Genomic DNA, 20484 nt, shown 5'->3' on the forward strand with positions numbered 1-20484 from the left:
CTGCTCCTGAACCTATATAAATCAATGTAATCCATAAACCTTTCTCTGTAGTAGAGAAGGAGAGGCGGTGTACAGAGAATTCCTGTCTCTATTGTAGGGGTACTGGACAAGTTGCGATCAACTATCCTAATAAAAGGACCATAGCCTTCACAAATGCCAGGCAGGACTGAAAGTGATTTAGACCTCTGAACAGCCAGACCCAGTTCTGCAGACCATCTAGTCCGTAATGAAAGATAAAGGAAAAGAGAAGTCACCATCATCTCATTTTGTCATTCCCATACAGGTCCTAATTGGGAGCCAAAAAATACAATGCCCTGCCATGTTAAATTCTGGAGCAGGAGGGAATTTCATGGACTTACAATTCACACTTGACAATAACATTGCAAGTAGGACTAAATTCATGCCCATTGATTTGGAAATGGTGGATGGATCACCTTTATCATCTGGACCTGTTACTCACAAGACAATTGAACTGTAAATCTGTATGGAGTCGAATCATCATGAAGCAGTTACTTTTCATCTTATTTCATCTCCAAATTTCCAGTTATTCTAGGAATTCCATTGTTTTCAACTCATAAGTCATAACCCATCTATCAACTGGGCATCCAGGACCATTACCTTTCGTTCTGAGTGCTGTAAGAACAATTGCCTTACTGATGTATCTGCTTCCAAAAAAATTCAAATTTCCAAGGTTTCTCAACAGAGTGATAAACTACCACCTCAGTACCAGCAGTTCAGTGAGGTCTGCAGTAATGAGAAAGCCGATCAGCTGCCTCCTCATCATCCTTATGACTGTCCCATTGAATTACTTCCTGGAGCATCCATTCCATTTGGGCAAATTTACAATCTTTCTGAGCCAGAATTAAAAGTATTAAAGGAATACCTAGACAAAAACTTAGAGAAAGGCTTTATTAAATCTTCTTCTTTGCCAGCTGAAGCACCCTTATTTTTTGTAGAAAATAAGGACTCAACCTTGCGGCCATGTGTTAATTATAGAGAAATCAATAAAATTACCATTAATAATCGCTACCCACTCCCCTTAATCCCTGAGTTGCTGGAGAGACTGTGTTCTGCCAGACTATTTACCAAACTTAATCTAAGAGGAGCTTATAATCTCAAACGAATCAGCTCGGGAGATGAGTGGAAAACTGGCTTTAGAACTAGATATGGACATTTTGAATATCTGGTTATTCCTTTTGGCCTTAGCAACGCCCCTGCCATCTTTCAGCACTTTATCAATGATGTTTTTTGAAATTTTTTGGATCAATTTGTTGCTGTTTATCTTGATGACATTCTTATATTTTCAGATACCTTGGAGGAGCATCGCAGACATGTCCAGAAAACCATCTCTATATTAAACTCTAAAAATGTGAATTTGAACAAACCAGAACTTAATTTCTGGGATATATCATCTCCTCAGAGGGTCTGAGCATGGATCCCAGTAAGATCAAAGCGGTTGTTGACTGGCCTACCCCAAGAAATTTAAAAGACGCTCAGCACTTTATAGGATTTGCAAATTTCTATAGAAGATTCATTAAAAACTTTTCAAAAATAATCTCACCAATTACTTCACTTGCAAAGAAACCAGAGTGATTTTTGGTCTCCAGAGGCACAAATGGCGTTTGACAAACTAAAGACACTTTCTCCTTCCGCACCATTACTTGTCCATCTAAACCCTGAACTGCAGTTTGTTATTGAAGTAGATGCCTCAGACTCTGCGGTGGGAGCCGTTTTATCACAGCGAGTTTGGAGATGAAATGCAGCTTCATCCATGTGCATTTCTTTCTCACACCATGTCAGCTGCAGAAAAGAACTATGACATTGGGAATAAGGAACTGTTAGTTATTAAAGTTGCCTTCTGCAAATAGAGACATCTTTTGGAAGGGACCAATCATACGGTGACTGTTCTTACTGACCACAAAAATTTGGAATTTATCCGTACAGTGAAGAGGTTGTCTGCAAGACATGCACGCTGGGCCTTATTTTTCTCCAGGTTTAATTTTATAATTTCTTATCGGCCTGGTTCAAGAAATGGCCAGGCTGATGCTCTGTCCAGGATTTTTGTTGAACCTGGACCACAGGAGAGGTCTATCACTGTACCAGTCTAAAAAAAATTTTTGGGAATACTGGACTCCGAAGAATTTTTGACGAAAATGAAAGACGGATACCAAACAGACTTCTTTCTTAACCATCCTTCTAAAGGCATTGATCTTTCCTTTGAGGAGGGATTTTAGATGCAGAACCACCAAATATATGTCCCTGAATCTGCTCGACTTGAAGTCCTCAAATGTATCCATGACTTCAAACTTGCAGGACACCCGGGAGTAATGAAAATGCAAGATTTACTACTTTGTTCTTTTTGGTGGCCTAATTGTAGGAAGGATGTGAGAACATATGTTTCTTCCTGTTTAACATGTGCACAGAACAAGACGCCCCGATTTTCTCCTGTAGGACTTCTTCAACCTCTTCTTGTTCCATCTACGCCATGAGCATCAATCTCAATAGATTTTATTGTGGACCTTCTTCTCTCAAAAGAAATGACTGTTATCCTTGTTGTGGTGGATCGGCTCACAAAGATGGCCCATCTTATTTCGACTAAAGGAATTCCTAATGCAGAATTAGTGATCAAAGAGGTATTCAGACTGCATGGAATTCCTGACAATGTAGTTTCTGATAGAGGTGTTCAGTTTATATCAAGATTTTGTAAAACATTCTGTACAGCGTTAGTAGTTACTGTCAATTTGTCTACTGCCTTCCACCCACAATTCAATGGACAGACTGAAAGAACTAACCAAACCCTTGAACAATACCTGCGCTGTTTTATTTATTACCTACAGGATGACTGGGTGGATTATCTACCAACAGCAGAATTTGCAAATAATAACTCCAAATACAGTTCTGCATCCCAAAACCCATTTTTGGTAACTATGGCTTGCATCCAGTATTTATTCCTAATCTTCCATTTAATACCTCAGTTCGTGCTGTTATAAACAGACTTAGGCTGGTTTCACATTTGCAGATGGAGGTGCTGCAGAGGGCTGCGTAGTCCTCCGTGAAGTTCCGCCACCGCCGCACCTCTGTTGTGAATTAGACTTTTTGGCTCCCTCTTGTGATTACTAGTGATATGACTCTGGGATTGTCTTTCCTCAGTTTGGCACCCACCTGGGTCGTTACTCCAGGGGAGTTGCTATATAAGCTTCCTGGATCCTTAGTCCAGTGCCTGGCATCGTTGTAATCAGATCCTTTCTGTTTGCTCCTGTCTGCTGGTCTGGGTTCATGCAAAATTAAGCTAAGTCCTGCTTCTTTGTTTTTTTGGTTATTTGCTTGCTCTCATTTTTGTCCAGCTTGTACTAAATGTGATTCCTGACCTTGCTGGAAGCTCTAGGGAGCTGGTGTTCTCCCCCCGGGCCGTTAGACGGTTCGGGGGTTCTTGAATATCCAGCGTGGATATTTTGATAGGGTTTTTGCTGACCATATAAGTCATCTTACTATATTCTGCTATTAGCTAGTGGGCCTCTCTTTGCTAAATACCTAGCTCATTCTTACGTTTGTCTTTTCCTCTTACCTCACCGTTATTATTTGTTGGGGGCTTGTATCCAACTTTTGGGGTCTTTTCTCTGGAGGCAAGAAAGGTCTTTCTTTTCCCTTCTAGGGTTAGTTAGTTCTCCGGCTGGCGCGAGACGTCTAGAACCAACGTAGGCACGTTCCCCGGCTGCTGCTATTTGTGGTGCTAGGATTAGATATATGGTCAGCTCAGTTACCACTGCCCTATGAGTTGTTTTTTTGTGTTTGCAGACTTAGTAATTATTTCTGAGACCCTCTGCCATTGGGGTCATAACAGTATGCCAGGCCAACATTGAATGTTTATGCATTGCTGAAGTGGGATTATAAGAAAGGAAATTCTGAGTTTTTTTTTTTTTCCCTCTCTTCCTCCCCTTTACCTCTGAGTGGCTTGTGCTTGCTGCAGACATGAATGTCCAGACCTTGATTACAAGTGTAGACCAGCTTGCTGCTCGTGTGCAGGGCATACAAGATTTTGTTACCGGTAGTCCAATGTCTGAACCTAAAATACCTATTCCTGAACTGTTTTCTGGAGACCGATTTAAGTTTAGGAATTTCAGGAATAATTGTAAATTGTTTCTATCTCTGAGACCCCGTTCATCTGGAGATTCAGCTCAGCAAGTTAAAATTGTTATCTCTTTTTTACGGGGCGACCCTCAGGATTGGGCTTTCTCGCTAGCGCCAGGAGATCCGGCATTGGCAAATATTGATGCGTTTTTTCTGGCGCTCGGATTGCTTTACGAGGAACCCAATCTTGAAGTTCAGGCAGAAAAAGCCTTGCTGGCTATTTCTCAGGGCCAGGATGAAGCTGAAGTGTATTGCCAAAAATTTCGGAAATGGTCCGTGCTTACTCACTGGAATGAGTGTGCTCTGGCCGCAAATTTCAGAAATGGCCTTTCTGAAGCCATTAAGAATGTGATGGTGGGTTTCCCCATTCCTACAAGTCTGAATGATTCCATGGCGCTGGCTATTCAAATTGACTGGCGTTTGCGGGAGCGCAAAACCGCTAATCCTCTGGTGGTGTTGTCTGAACAAACACCTGATTTAATGCAATGTGATAGAATTCAGACTAGAAATGAGCGGAAAAATCATAGACGTCAGAATGGGTTGTGTTTTTACTGTGGTGATTCTACACATGTTATATCAGCATGCTCTAAACGCCTTACAAGGGTTGTTAGTCCTGTCGCCATTGGTAATTTGCAACCTAAATTTATTTTGTCTGTGACTTTAATTTGCTCATTGTCTTCTTACCCTGTTATGGCGTTTGTGGATTCAGGTGCTGCCCTGAGTCTTATGGATCTGTCATTTGCCAAGCGCTGTGGTTTTGTTCTTGAACCGTTGGTAAATCCTATTCCTCTTAGAGGTATTGATGCTACGCCGTTGGCAGAAAATAAACCGCAGTTTTGGACGCAGGTAGCCATGTGCATGACTCCTGAACATCGGGAGGTGATTCGTTTTCTTGTTCTGCATAAAATGCATGATTTGGTCGTTTTGGGTCTGCCATGGTTACAGACCCACAATCCAGTCTTGGATTGGAAGGCAATGTCTGTGTCAAGTTGGGGCTGTCAGGGAATTCATGCTGATTCCCCGCCGGTGTCTATTGCTTCCTCTACTCCTTCGGAAGTTCCTGAGTATTTGTCTGATTATCAGGATGTATTCAGCGAGTCCAGGTCCAGTGCTCTGCCTCCTCATAGGGACTGTGACTGCGCCATAAATTTGATTCCAGGTAGTAAATTTCCTAAGGGAAGACTATTTAATCTGTCTGTACCTGAGCATGCCGCAATGCGTTCGTATATCAAGGAGTCTCTGGAGAAGGGGCATATCCGTCCATCCTCTTCCCCTCTTGGTGCGGGATTCTTTTTTGTGGCCAAGAAGGATGGATCTTTGAGACCTTGTATTGACTATCGGCTTCTGAATAAAATCACTGTTAAATTTCAGTATCCTTTGCCTCTGTTGTCGGACTTGTTTGCCCGGATTAAAGGTGCCAAGTGGTTCACCAAGATAGATCTTCGTGGTGCGTACAACCTTGTGCGCATTAAGCAAGGAGATGAATGGAAGACAGCATTTAATATGCCCGAAGGTCATTTTGAGTACTTGGTGATGCCTTTTGGGCTCTCTAATGCTCCCTCAGTGTTTCAGTCCTTTATGCATGATATTTTCCGGAAGTATCTGGATAAATTTATGATTGTTTATCTGGATGATATCCTGGTTTTCTCTGAAGATTGGGACTCACATGTGGAGCAGGTCAGGATGGTGTTTCAGGTTTTGCGTGAGAATGCTTTGTTTGTTAAGGGCTCAAAGTGTCTCTTTGGAGTACAGAAGGTTCCCTTTTTGGGGTTTATTTTTTCCCCTTCTGCTGTGGAGATGGACCCAGTCAAGGTCCGAGCTATTCATGACTGGACTCAACCCACGTCAGTTAAGAGTCTTCAGAAGTTCTTGGGTTTTGCTAACTTCTACCGTCGTTTTATCGCTAATTTTTCTAGCGTTGTTAAACCTTTGACGGATATGACCAAGAAAGGTTCTGATGTTGCTAACTGGGCTCCTGCAGCCGTGGAGGCATTCCAAGAGTTGAAGCGCCGGTTTACTTCGGCGCCTGTTTTGTGCCAGCCTGATGTCTCACTTCCCTTTCAGGTCGAAGTGGATGCTTCTGAGATTGGGGCAGGGGCCGTTTTGTCGCAGAGAGGCCCTGGTTGCTCGGTAATGAGACCATGTGCTTTCTTCTCTAGGAAGTTTTCGCCTGCTGAGCGGAATTATGATGTTGGCAATCGGGAGTTGCTGGCCATGAAGTGGGCATTTGAGGAGTGGCGGCATTGGCTCGAGGGTGCTAAGCATCGTGTGGTGGTCTTGACTGATCACAAAAATTTGATGTATCTCGAGTCTGCTAAACGCCTGAATCCTAGACAGGCCCGCTGGTCATTGTTTTTCTCCCGTTTTGACTTTGTGGTCTCGTATTTACCAGGTTCAAAGAATGTGAAGGCTGATGCTCTTTCAAGGAGCTTTGTGCCTGACTCTCCTGGAGTCGCAGAACCAGTTGGTATTCTTAAAGAGGGAGTTATCTTGTCGGCCATTTCTCCCGATTTGCGACGTGTGTTGCAGAGATTTCAGGCTGGTAGACCTGACTCTTGTCCACCTGACAGACTGTTTGTTCCTGATAAGTGGACCAGCAGAGTCATTTCCGAGGTTAATTCCTCGGTGTTGGCAGGGCATCCGGGAATTTTTGGCACCAGAGATCTGGTGGCTAGTGTTATGGTTTCCAATGGCAAGGAAACATCAGAAGCATAGAATAAACGGACAAGCTCTCGGGTGATGGAAACTAGAGCTGACCGCGATGCTAAACCTACACACCACACTAGAAGTAGCCAGGGGGCATTCCTGCGTTGTCTCTAGATGCCGCGCGCCAGCCGGAGAACTAACTACCCCTGGTAGAAGAAAACACAGTCCTGGCTTGCCTCCAGAGAATGTCCCCACAGGAGATAGCAGCCCCCCACATATAATAACGGTGAGAGCAGATGAAAAGACACACGTAGTATGAAAGCAGATTTAGCACAGAGAGGCCCGCTAACTAAATAGCAGAAAGATACAACAGAGGACTTCGCGGTCAGCTGCAAAACCCTTCAAAACACCATCCTGAAATTACCTTAACTCATGTGACAACTCATGCCACTGGAGTGGTAATTTCAGCCCAACAAGAGCTTCCAGCTGCAGAGATTCACATAAGTGCAAACTGGACAAAACATACAAAAATAGACTTAAGGACTAAAGTGTCCAACTTAGCTGAGCAGAAAACTGGGAGCAGGAACATGCAACAGAATCAGTCTGGATACATTGATGGCCAGCATTAGAATGACTGAGGAGCAAGGTTAAATAGGATACTCCCACATCCTGATAGGAACAGGTGAACTGAAGGCAAAGCTTGCAGGACACCAGTACCACAAGAGACCACCGGGGGAGCCCAAGAACCGAATCACAACAGTACCCCCCCTTAAGGAGGGGGCACCGAACCCTCACAAGAACCACCAGGGCGATCTGGATGAGCCCTATGAAAGGCACGGACCAAATCAGAAGCATGAACATCAGAAGCTGTAACCCAAGAATTATCCTCTTGACCGTAGCCCTTCCATTTCACCAGATATTGAAGTCTCCGTCTGGAAACACGGGAGTCCAAGATTTTCTCCACCACGTACTCCAATTCACCCTCAACCAGCACAGGAGCAGGAGGCTCAACAGAAGGCACAAGTGGTACCTCATACCTCCGCAATAATGACCGATGGAAGACATTATGGATAGCAAAGGATGCTGGGAGGTCCAAACGAAAAGACACAGGGTTAAGAATTTCCAAAATCTTATAAGGACCGATGAACCGAGGCTTAAACTTAGGAGAAGAGACCCTCATAGGGACAAAACGGGAGGACAACCACACCAAGTCCCCAACACGAAGACGAGGACCAACACGACGATGGCGATTAGCAAAACGTTGAGTCTTCTCCTGGGACAACTCCAAAGCCAGAAAAAACGCATCCACATTGAGCAACGCAGGATCCCCTGGTGCCAATGAAAATGCCCAATTTTGGGGGTCACCCCGCAGTAAAGAAATAACAATTTTTACTTGCTGGGCAGGATCTCCAGCAGAATGAGATCTCAGCGAAAGAAACAATTTACAATTGTATTTAAAATTTAGAAAACAAGATCGATCTCCAGAAAAAAACTCCGGTATAGGAATTTTAGGTTCAGACCGAGGAGCATGTAACAAAAAATCTTGTATATTCTGAACTTTAGAGGCAAGATTATTCAAATTGGTAGCCAGACTCTGGGGATCCATATTTCAACAGATAAAGTCTGAGCCATTCAGGGGTTAAGAGGAGAGGAAAACAGGAGACTGCAATTAGAGCTGGAGTGCAACTTCAGAGGAAGGAAAAAAAAAAAAAAAAAAAAAAAAAAAGGTTTCACACAGTTCCTTTTCTCTCCTGCTTCAGCCTATAGATTAAACATTTTGGCTGGCCATACTGTTATGGTTTCCAATGGCAAGGAAACATCAGAAGCATAGAATAAACGGACAAGCTCTCGGGTGATGGAAACTAGAGCTGACCGCGATGCTAAACCTACACACCACACTAGAAGTAGCCAGGGGGCATTCCTGAGTTGTCTCTAGATGCCGCGCGCCAGCCGGAGAACTAACTACCCCTGGTAGAAGAAAACACAGTCCTGGCTTGCCTCCAGAGAATGTCCCCACAGGAGATAGCAGCCCCCCACATATAATAACGGTGAGAGCAGATGAAAAGACACACATAGTATGAAAGCAGATTTAGCACAGAGAGGCCCGCTAACTAAATAGCAGAAAGATACAACAGAGGACTTCGCGGTCAGCTGCAAAACCCTTCAAAACACCATCCTGAAATTACCTTAACTCATGTGACAACTCATGCCACTGGAGTGGTAATTTCAGCCCAACAAGAGCTTCCAGCTGCAGAGATTCACATAAGTGCAAACTGGACAAAACATACAAAAATAGACTTAAGGACTAAAGTGTCCAACTTAGCTGAGCAGAAAACTGGGAGCAGGAACATGCAACAGAATCAGTCTGGATACATTGATGGCCAGCATTAGAATGACTGAGGAGCAAGGTTAAATAGGATACTCCCACATCCTGATAGGAACAGGTGAACTGAAGGCAAAGCTTGCAGGACACCAGTACCACAAGAGACCACCGGGGGAGCCCACGAACCGAATCAAAACAGGCTAGGTCCTTTTGGTGGCCTTCCTTGTCACGGGATGTGCGGTCATTTGTGCAGTCCTGTGGGACTTGTGCTCGAGCTAAGCCTTGCTGTTCTCGTGCCAGCGGGTTGCTCTTGCCCTTGCCTGTCCCGAAGAGGCCTTGGACACACATTTCCATGGATTTCATTTCAGATCTCCCGGTGTCTCAGGGCATGTCTGTCATCTGGGTGGTGTGTGATCGCTTTTCTAAAATGGTCCATTTGGTGCCTTTGCCTAAGCTGCCTTCCTCTTCCGATCTGGTTCCTGTGTTCTTTCAGAATGTGGTTCGTTTACATGGCATTCCTGAGAATATTGTGTCTGACAGAGGATCCCAGTTTGTTTCCAGGTTCTGGCGATCCTTTTGTGCTAGGATGGGCATTGATTTGTCGTTTTCGTCTGCCTTTCATCCTCAGACTAATGGACAAACGGAGCGAACTAATCAGACTCTGGAGGCTTATTTGAGGTGTTTTGTTTCGGCAGATCAGGATGATTGGGTGACCTTCTTGCCGTTGGCTGAGTTTGCCCTTAATAATCGGGCTAGTTCCGCTACTTTGGTTTCGCCATTTTTCTGCAACTCTGGTTTCCACCCTCGTTTTTCCTCGGGACATGTTGAGCCTTCTGACTGTCCTGGGGTAGATTCTGTGGTGGATAGGTTGCAGCAGATCTGGAATCATGTGGTGGACAACTTAAAGTTGTCACAGGAGAAGGCTCAGCGTTTTGCCAACCGCCGCCGCGGTGTGGGTCCCCGACTTCGTGTTGGGGATTTGGTATGGCTGTCTTCTCGATTTGCTCCAATGAAGGTCTCCTCTCCTAAATTTAAGCCTCGCTTCATCGGTCCTTACAAGATATTGGAAATCCTTAATCCTGTGTCCTTTCGCTTGGATCTTCCGGTGTCGTTTGCCATTCACAACGTGTTCCATAGGTCTTTGTTGCGGCGGTACGTTGTGCCTGTGGTTCCTTCTGTTGAGCCTCCTGCTCCGGTGTTGGTTGAGGGCGAGTTGGAGTACGTGGTGGAGAAGATCTTGGATTCTCGTCTCTCCAGATGGAGGCTTCAGTATCTGGTCAAGTGGAAGGGCTATGGTCAGGAGGATAATTCCTGGGTGGTTGCCTCTGATGTGCATGCGGCCGATTTAGTTCGTGCCTTTCACGCTGCTCATCCTGATCGCCCTGGTGGTCTTGGTGAGGGTTCGGTGACCCCTCCTTAAGGGGGGGGTACTGTTGTGAATTAGACTTTTTGGCTCCCTTTTGTGGTTACTAGTGATATGACTCTGGGATTGTCTTTCCTCAGTTTGGCACCCACCTGGGTCGTTACTCCAGGGGAGTTGCTATATAAGATTCCTGGATCCTTAGTCCAGTGCCTGGCATCGTTGTAATCAGATCCTTTCTGTTTGCTCCTGTCTGCTGGTCCGGGTTCGTGCAAAATTAAGCTAAGTCCTGCTTCTTTGTTTTTTTGGTTATTTGCTTGCTCTCATTTTTGTCCAGCTTGTACTAAATGTGATTCCTGACCTTGCTGGAAGCTCTAGGGAGCTGGTGTTCTCCCCCCGGGCCGTTAGACGGTTCGGGGGTTCTTGAATATCCAGCGTGGATATTTTGATAGGGTTTTTGCTGACCATATAAGTCATCTTACTATATTCTGCTATTAGCTAGTGGGCCTCTCTTTGCTAAATACCTAGCTCATTCTTACGTTTGTCTTTTCCTCTTACCTCACCGTTATTATTTGTTGGGGGCTTGTATCCAACTTTTGGGGTCTTTTCTCTGGAGGCAAGAAAGGTCTTTCTTTTCCCTTCTAGGGTTAGTTAGTTCTCCGGCTGGCGCGAGACGTCTAGAACCAACGTAGGCACGTTCCCCGGCTGCTGCTATTTGTGGTGCTAGGATTAGATATATGGTCAGCTCAGTTACCACTGCCCTATGAGCTGTTTTTTTGTGTTTGCAGACTTAGTAATTATTTCTGAGACCCTCTGCCATTGGGGTCATAACACACCTCCTCCGGTCAGCTCCGCCTATGTCGGCTTGCGGCGTGCGTACCCTATCTTTACCATTAGGTACGCAGGCCATGAGGATGCCTCCACATGCATTGTTTTGATGGTGCGGCAACCTGCGCCGAATGCAATGAGTTGCAATTTGGTGCGGTCACCGCACCATCAAAACGACGCATGCGGAGACATGCACATACATCAGCATGGCCTGTGTACCTAATGGTAAAGATAGGGTACGCACACCGCATGCCGACGTAGGTGGAGCTGACCACAGGAGGTATGGCGGTGGGCGGAGCTTCACGGAGGACGTACGCAGCCCTCCGCAGCACCTCCATCCGCAAATGTGAAAACAACCTTACAGAGTTGCAGAAAGCTCAAAAAGAACTTACTGAGATGTTACAAAAGGCCCAAGATGATTATAAAGAAACAGCAGAAAAACGTTACAAAGCCCCTTCTACCCTTCAGGTCGGTGACAAGGTTCTACCAAAAATCTAAAGACAAACGTACTGTCTTCTAAATTGGGTCAAAAATTCATAGGACCTTTCCTAATTTCTGCACAAATTAACCCAGTTGCTTTCCATTTAAAACTTCCTAGCAGCCTGAAAGTTCACCCTGTGTTCCATATGTCCTTGCTCAAGCTATTCAATAAGAACTCTTTTCTAAGAAAAATTCAGTCACTTCATCCACCAGAAAAAGGCCATGGTGAAGAAGAGTACATTGTGGATGAACTCTAAAAAATTTAGAGGGAGACAACAATATTTGTTACAATGGAGGGGTTATGGACCAAAACATAATTCAAGGGAGCCGGAGGGCAATGTCCAAACACCCAGGCTTACAAGAGCTTTTCATCTGAGACATCCAGAGAAGCCAGCACCTGAGATGTCCAAAGGCCATCCTGGAAGGAGGGGAGTACGGTCAGGATCCAATCCTAGCAGCTCCTGTGCACCAGTTGGCAGCTATTCCTTCTGAGCTATTCAGCTTGCTGGACAGTTCTGTGCTTATCCAAATACTTGAACCTATGCTGTTGCTGATGTCTCCACCCTGAGTTTCCTGTTGGTTACCACCCTGAGTCCCTGATTGGCTCATTTTGAATTCACACCCTATTTAAACCTGGCCTTGCTCTCATTTCCTTGTGTGATTATTAAGCTACCTGCCTTTAGTCAAGCTTCCTGACTATGATTCCTGCTTACTCCTTCTAATGACATTACTGCTCCTGGTAAACGGCCTCTGGTTCCTTGACTACAATTCCTGCTTATTCCTTCAAACAACACTACTGCTCCTGATAAATGACCTCTGGCTTCCTTGACTATGATTCCTGCTTATTCTTTCAAACTACATTGCTGTTCCTGTGTATTGACTCCTTGGCTGTTCCAGACTACGCTTCCTGCCCGGTGCTGCCCCTAGTGGTTAAAATATCACTACTCCAACGAGATCAGTCCGTAACACACCTTTTAATTCTACATAACACATTCCTCTATCTTACATTACATTATTTATCCTCCTGATGCTCATGCAAAAACAAAGAAGGCTTCTAAATTAGCACCATTTTCAGTTGAGACGTTTTGATCTCATAATCGTTATCTTTGCTAAGAGACTAAACTTCTTAAACATGGGTGCAGTTGTTTTGTTGAAAATACAAGAGGAGCACAGTTTTATTGATGTGCTTCTTCCTTTAGGATGAAGATATTTTTATCCTAAAGGCAACTATAACTCTAGTGGCTTGAAATTATGCAAGAAGCGATGGTGTTTGTACGCTGTAAATTCATCAAGCATTGCTGCACCGCTCACATTTACATGCTCATGTAGTCTAGACACCAGGAGGAAAATCAGAACTCTTTATACTAAAGCTGTTATTCTCTATAATATTAAGATTAACTGCACGAGAAAAGAAAAAAAATTGTGTGACTAAAAGGGAACAAAGTAAATAGTGATTATAAAATGCAGAAAGGAAACACAGCAACCCAAGGAACATAATGTACTTACTTGGGAACTAAGAGCTTTTCACTGTGTGATCTATAAAAACATTGGACAGTTCACTGGTTGTTTTTCTGAAGTAATATTGTATATCAAGAATGTGTTTCGTCCATTTTAAATCTACTTTTTTTTTACAACAAAAGTCACCATAAGCTTCTTATATGTATTCCTTTTATTTTTTTTTTCTATTTATTGGCTTATTCTGACTCTTTTATGATGCATGTTCCCACTCTACTTTATTTCTTGTCTTTTACTGCTAAATAAAAAAGCTTTGCAGCATTGCTACAATTTTATATTTTTTTCTTTGCCAAAAATTTGTTTTAAAATCTGTCCAAAATGTGGTCAGAATATTCAAAATGTAAATACTTTTATTTTCAAGTAATAGCCTAAAGTGCACTAGTTACATCACCCAAATATGGCGATGAATGATTAATTCAGGTTTCATGCACATGGTAGAGTTGTGCTTAGGATACTGAATAGAGGCACATGGATTCCCTGCGGCCATGTATTGTGCATATTATAGGACTATATAAAAAATAATGATTCAACTAAATAATGGCTCCATAGTGCAGCTTCCAATGGAATATAGGTTTACAGTGGATTTGTACAAAATTTGACAAAGAAAAGAACTCTGCACCTGCAGAAAATCAGTGATATACAGAGTGTAAGATGGCTGTCCTCCTGGGGAAATATGTATCATTGAGGTTGGTAGCCCCAGTGATGTAAGCCTGGAAAAGCAGGCTCCAGCACGTGTAGTGCTGAGAGAGTTAATGTGGTGTGCCAAGGGACTGGCTACTCACATATCCCCACCCCGGGGCATGGTACGGCAGATACATATAAGGAAGTCCAGCGGTATCATTAGGACACAGTGTGTGCAAGGTGAAAAGACCTTGCTGTATCTCAATCTTCTTGAGGCTGAGTGAAGGTTTTAAATTTAAAAGGGTGAGCCTGTGCTATATATGGACTGTTTATATACTGTATATGGTTCTGTTATACCTTATGGACCAAGAAGAGGCTGTTTTTCTTTTATGAAACTGGTTGGTTTATGGATGGTTTATCCTGATCGCTGTGGTTTATCCTGATAAAGAAGTATGACACTTGCTGCAGCAGCAGGATTTTGTAAGCGCGCCATTTGTGAGTAGATAATATCCGCAGAAGGGATGTTCGACTGATGACAGATCGGCTGGATTTGCAGAATGGGCAAAAAAATATTGGAACAGGACCCTCAGTTTAAACAGAACATTATGTTCAGTGAAAAGGTAAACTTTTTTGGGTGGTCCATTTATGTGGATACACCTAAATAATATGGTAATGGTAACAGTTTTCTGGCTTGGGGTGTCTTGCATTGAAATCTGCTGCAATGACCAGGGTACTACGTTTACCAGACATCAACAGAATTTCTATCCGCTCCTCACGTTTTTAACCTCTGCAACATGTCAATGGCTGTAAACAAAGAGAAACTTGTAGATAACTCATGAAAGAATAAAGTTGTGTTAAAACCCAGCACACCATTGTTATTCTTTTGAAATCCTCAATAAATTTGATGTGTCACATGACCCTCTTCCCATTGAAAAAAATAAAGTTGGATCCAAAATGTCCCACTTCAAAATGGCCGCCATGGTCATCACCTATCTTGAAAAATTTTTTTTTTGCAGGAGATCAAGGGCTTCGGGAATATAGCTGTATAATAAATATGGGAAACTGTATGGTGGTTTATGTCATTAAAATACTTTATTCTGGCTGTGACTTTATTTAACCCTTTACCAACTATAGGATTAGTAATGGAGAGGTGTCATTTTTTGGGGGACCCCCCTACTTTAATAGCCAGTAAGGGCTATGCAGACAGCTGCGGGCTGATATTAATAGCCTGGGAAGATCCATGGGTATTAACCCCTTCCCAGACTAAAAATATCTGTCCCAGTTGCTGGCTTTCCCTCTCTGGCCTTGAAAATTGCACGGGAGCCCATGCCATTTTTTTAATATTGTGAAAATAAACAGAAATTGCATTTCACACCGATTCATGACAGTTGCTGTTCTGTATCTATCTATCTCTATCTATATCTGTCTATCTATATCTACAACCCCTGGCAAAAATTATGGAATCACCGGCCTTGGAGGATGTTCATTCAGTTGTTTAATTTTGTAGAAAAAAATCAGATGACGGACATGGCACAAAACTAAAGTCATTTCAAATGGCAAATTTCTGGCTTTAAGGCCATGTTCACACTTTGCGGGTTTTGCCGCGGATCCGCGGCGATTTTGATGCTGCGGGTCCGCAGCAGTTTCCATAGCGTTTACATTTACATGTAAACCCTATGGAAACCGCAAACCGCTGTGCACATGCTGCAGGAAAAACCGCGCAGAAACGCAGCGGTTTACAACCCGCAGCATGTCACTTCTTTGTGCAGAATCGCAGCGATTCTGCACACATAGAAATGCATTGATCCCCTTACTTCCCGCATGGGGCTGTGCCCACGATGCGGGAAGTAAGCGGATAATGTGCCGTTGCTACCCGGGGTGGAGGAGAGGAAACTCTCCTCCAGGCCCTGGTAACCATATTTGTGGTAAAAAAAAAGAATTAAAATAAAAAATAATGCTATACTCACCTCTCAGCGCTGCACGCGGCCGTCTGGTCTCAGGTTTGCTGTGCGAGCAGGACCTGCAGTGACGTCGCGGTCACATGACCGTGATGACGCCGCGGTCACATGACCGTGACATCACGAAGGTCCTTCTCGCACAGCATCTTTGGAAACGGACCGCCGCGTGCAGCACCGAGGAGATCGGGACGTCAGAGGGTGAGTATAACCATTTTTTTTAATTTTTAATGGGTAAAACCAAAACCCGCAGCGGAAACCGCAAGACAAAACGTGATAAATCTGCAGGGATAACCGCAGCGGTTTTGCCCTGCAGATTTATCAAATCCGCTGCGGGAGAACCCGCAGGGATCCGAACCTACGTGTGCACATAGCCTAAGAAACACTAAGAGAAATCAAGAACAAAAAATGTGTTAGTCAGTAATGGTTACTTTTTTTAACCAAGCACAGGGAAAAAATTATGGAATCACTCAATTCTGAGGAAAAAATTATGGAATCATGAAAAACAAACATACAAAAAAACACTCCAAAACATCACTAGTATTTTGTTGCACCACCTCTAACACATTTTTTGTTCTTGATTTCTTTTAGTGTTTCTTAAAGCCAGAACGTTGCCATTTGAAATTACTTTAGTTTTGTGCCATGTCTGTGATCTGCTTTTTTTCTACAAAATTAAACAACTGAATGAACATCCTCGAAGGCCGGTGATTCCATAATTTTTGCCAGAGGTTGTAGCTATCTATATGTATCTGTCTCTCTTTCTCTCTCTGTATGTGTATGTATGTATATACACTCACCGGCCACTTTATTAGGTACACCTGTCCAACTTCTTGTTAACACTTAATTTCTAATCAGCCAATCACATGGCGGCAACTCAGTGCATTTAGGCATGTAGACATGGTCAAGACAATCTCCTGCAGTTCAAACCGAGCATCAGTATGGGGAAGAAAGGTGATTTGAGTGCCTTTGAACGTGGCATGGTTGTTGGTGCCAGAAGGGCTGGTCTGAGTATTTCAGAAACTGCTGATCTACTGGGATTTTCACGCACAACCATCTCTAGGGTTTACAGAGAATGGTCCGAAAAAGAAAAAAAATCCAGTGAGCGGCAGTTCTGTGGGCAGAAATGCCTTGTTGATGCCAGAGGTCAGAGGAGAATGGGCAGACTGGTTCGAGCTGATAGAAAGGCAACAGTGACTCAAATCGCCACCCGTTACAACCAAGGTAGGCCTAAGAGCATCTCTGAACGCACAGTGCGTCGAACTTTGAGGCAGATGGGCTACAGCAGCAGAAGACCACACCGGGTACCACTCTTTCAGCTAAGAACAGGAAACTGAGGCTACAATTTGTACAAGCTCATCGAAATTGGACAGTACAAGATTGGAAAAACATTGCTTGGTCTGATGAGTCTCGATTTCTGCTGCGACATTCGGATGGTAGGGTCAGAATTTGGCGTAAACAACATGAAAGCATGGATCCATCCTGCCTTGTATGGAGCATCTTTGGGATGTGCAGCCGACAAATCTGCGGCAACTGTGTGATGCCATCATGTCAATATGGACCAAAATCTCTGAGGAATGCTTCCAGCACCTTGTTGAATCTATGCCACGAAGAATTGAGGCAGTTCTGAAGGCAAAAGGGGGTCCAACCCGTTACTAGCATGGTGTACCTAATAAAGTGGCCGGTGAGTGTATATATATATATATATATATATATATATATATATATATATATATATATATATATATATATATATATATATACACAGTACAGACCAAAAGTTTGGACACACCTTCTCATTTAAAGAGTTTTCTGTATTTTCATGACTATGAAAATTGTACATTCACACTGAAGGCATCAAAACTGTGAATTAACACATGTGGATTATATACTTAACAAAAAAGTGTGAAACAACTGAAAATATGTCTTATATTCTAGGTTCTTCACAGTAGCCACCTTTTGCTTTGATGACTGCATTGCACACTCTTGGCATTCTCTTGATGAGCTTCAAGAGGTAGTCACCGGGAATGATCTTCCAACAAACTTGAAGGTGTTCCCAGAGATGCTGAGCACTTGTTGGCCCATTTGCCTTCACTCTGCGGTCCAGCTCACCCCAAACCATCTTGATTGGGTTCAGGTCTGGTGACTGTGGAGGCCAGGTCATCTGGTGTAGCACCCCATCACTCTCCTTCTTGGTCAAATAGCCCTTACACAGCCTGGAGTTGTGTTTGGGGTCATTGTCCTGTTGAAAAATAAATGATGGTCCAACTAAACACAATCTGAATGGAATAGCATGCCGCTGCAAGATGCTGTGATAGCCATGCTGGTTCAGTATGCCTTCAATTTTGAATAAATCCCCAACAGTGTCACCAGCAAAGCACCCCCACACCATCACACCTCCTCCTCCATGCTTCACTGAACTTGGGGACACTTTCAAAGTTTTCCCAATTTTTCGGACTGATTGACCTTAATTTCTTAAAGTAATGATGGTGTCAGGGAGAGACTAGGTGAGCGAGAGCTAATAACCCGGGCCCCTGCAGTTTCCCTCAGACTAGAGAAATCCTGACTGACCCTCTACCTGGAGTTTACACTGAAGGTGTGCATGTCCAGGCCTCGAACCTCACCCTGTCTCCTGAGCTCAGCCCTAGGCTGAAACCTCCGCCCACCACCCAGTGAAGATGTTATTCCCCAATACCCACAGTTAGCACAGACAAGGATAAAGGAAAATATACACCATGCCGCAGTCACTCAGGAATACACTATAAATGTGCAGGGTAAAATAAATACAAATATAGGAAGGAGTAAATAAGACAAAGGAAAATACACCACCAGCAACGAATCTCCAACCACCAGCTCTCCTCACCAGACCGAGATAACAACGCACAAGACAGAAGCTATAATCGGCGACGCCTAAAGATCAGGAGAACTATTTAAAGGCAGTGGGCATGGCCCAGCTTCCAATCCAAGGATTAGGTAAATTAACCCCGAAACAGCTAGATAAAATCTAGCAGACGCCAATGAGCAAATAGTGGTCAAAAGCGGAATTACCGCTGTCTGTCGGACGACCTTGTCTGAACAGCGTCCGACATGACAGTACCCCGCCTTCTACGAGGGACCCCAGGGCCCTCACGGCTAATAGGACCCGGCTTGTCTGGATGACGGCGGTGAAACAACCTGACCAGCCGGTCAGCATGAATGTCCGAGGCTGGAACCCAGGACCTCTCCTCAGGCCCATAACCACGCCAATGTACCAAGTACTGTAAAGTGCGAAGCACTACACGAGAGTCAACCACCTTGGAGACTTCAAACTCCAAATTACCATCCAACAAGACTGGAGGTGGCATAGGCACCGCGTCCACAGAACCCACCACCTTCTTTAGAAGAGACCTGTGGAACACGTTGTGTATCTTATACATCGTAGGGAGCTCCAATCGGTACGCTACTGGGTTAATGACGGCGGTGACCCTAAATGGGCCAATAAACCGTGGACCCAATTTAAGGGATGGTATTTTGAGTCTTATGTTTTTTGTGGATAACCACACCCAGTCATCCGCACTCAGGTCTGGACCTGGCACACGCCTACTGTCAGCCACACGTTTGTACCTAGCACCCACACTCAACAGGCGCTGTTTAACTCTCCTCCAGACTGATGACAATTGTGCTCCTAACTGGTCCTCCTCCGGAACGCCGGAAGAGCCCCTCTGACTCAAGGTACAAAATTGAGGATGTAGCCCGTAAACACAAAAAAACGGAGACTCCCCAGACGACTCCTGGCGGTGATTATTGATGGCAAACTCAGCCAAAGGAAGAAAGGTAGACCACTCCTCCTGGTTATCAGAGACAAAGCAGCGTAAGTACTGTTCCAAATTTTGGTTCATACGCTCAGTCTGACCATTTGACTGAGGATGAAACGCCGAAGAATCAGATAACTTGATTCCCAGCCGTGAGCAAAACGCTCTCTAAAATTTTGCGACAAACTGAGACCTCCTATCAGACACGATGTCAGACGGAACCCCATGAAGTCTGACCACCTCCTGCACAAATACTTGGGCCAGAGTCTTAGCGTTAAGCAATGCAGGCAAAGACACAAAGTGCAACATTTTAGAAAACCGATCAACAATGACCAAGATGACCGTGTTTCCAGCTGATGAGGGCAAATCAGTGATGAAATCCATGGAGATTTCCGTCCATGGCTTACTAGGTACCTCAAGAGGAAGTAGTGTGCCAACAGGACAGGAGTGAGGCGTCTTAGCCCTAGCGCACGTGGTACAAGTTGACACGTATGAGACCACGTCCTGTCGGATCTTTGGCCACCAACTCCAAGGTACCTCTAACCCCTGGATGACCAGCCAGGACAGCATCATGATGCTCCGCCAAAACCTTTAGGCAGAGATGAAGCGGTACAAAAGATTTGTTGACGGGAAGCTCAGATGGTACCTCCTCCTGAGCCTCGGCAATCTCAGCCTCAACCTCGGTAGTGAGAGCTGAAACCACAACACCCTTTTGGAGGATGGGTACTGGATCTTCCCGAGGCTCTCCCCCCGGAAAACACCTGGACAGAGCATCCGCCTTAGTGTTTTTAGACCCCGGTCTGTAAGTGACCACAAAATTGAACCGCGTGAAAAACAATG

The sequence above is a fragment of the Ranitomeya variabilis genome, chromosome 6, assembly GCF_051348905.1.
Source record: "Ranitomeya variabilis isolate aRanVar5 chromosome 6, aRanVar5.hap1, whole genome shotgun sequence".
Taxonomy (NCBI): Eukaryota; Metazoa; Chordata; class Amphibia; order Anura; family Dendrobatidae; genus Ranitomeya; species Ranitomeya variabilis.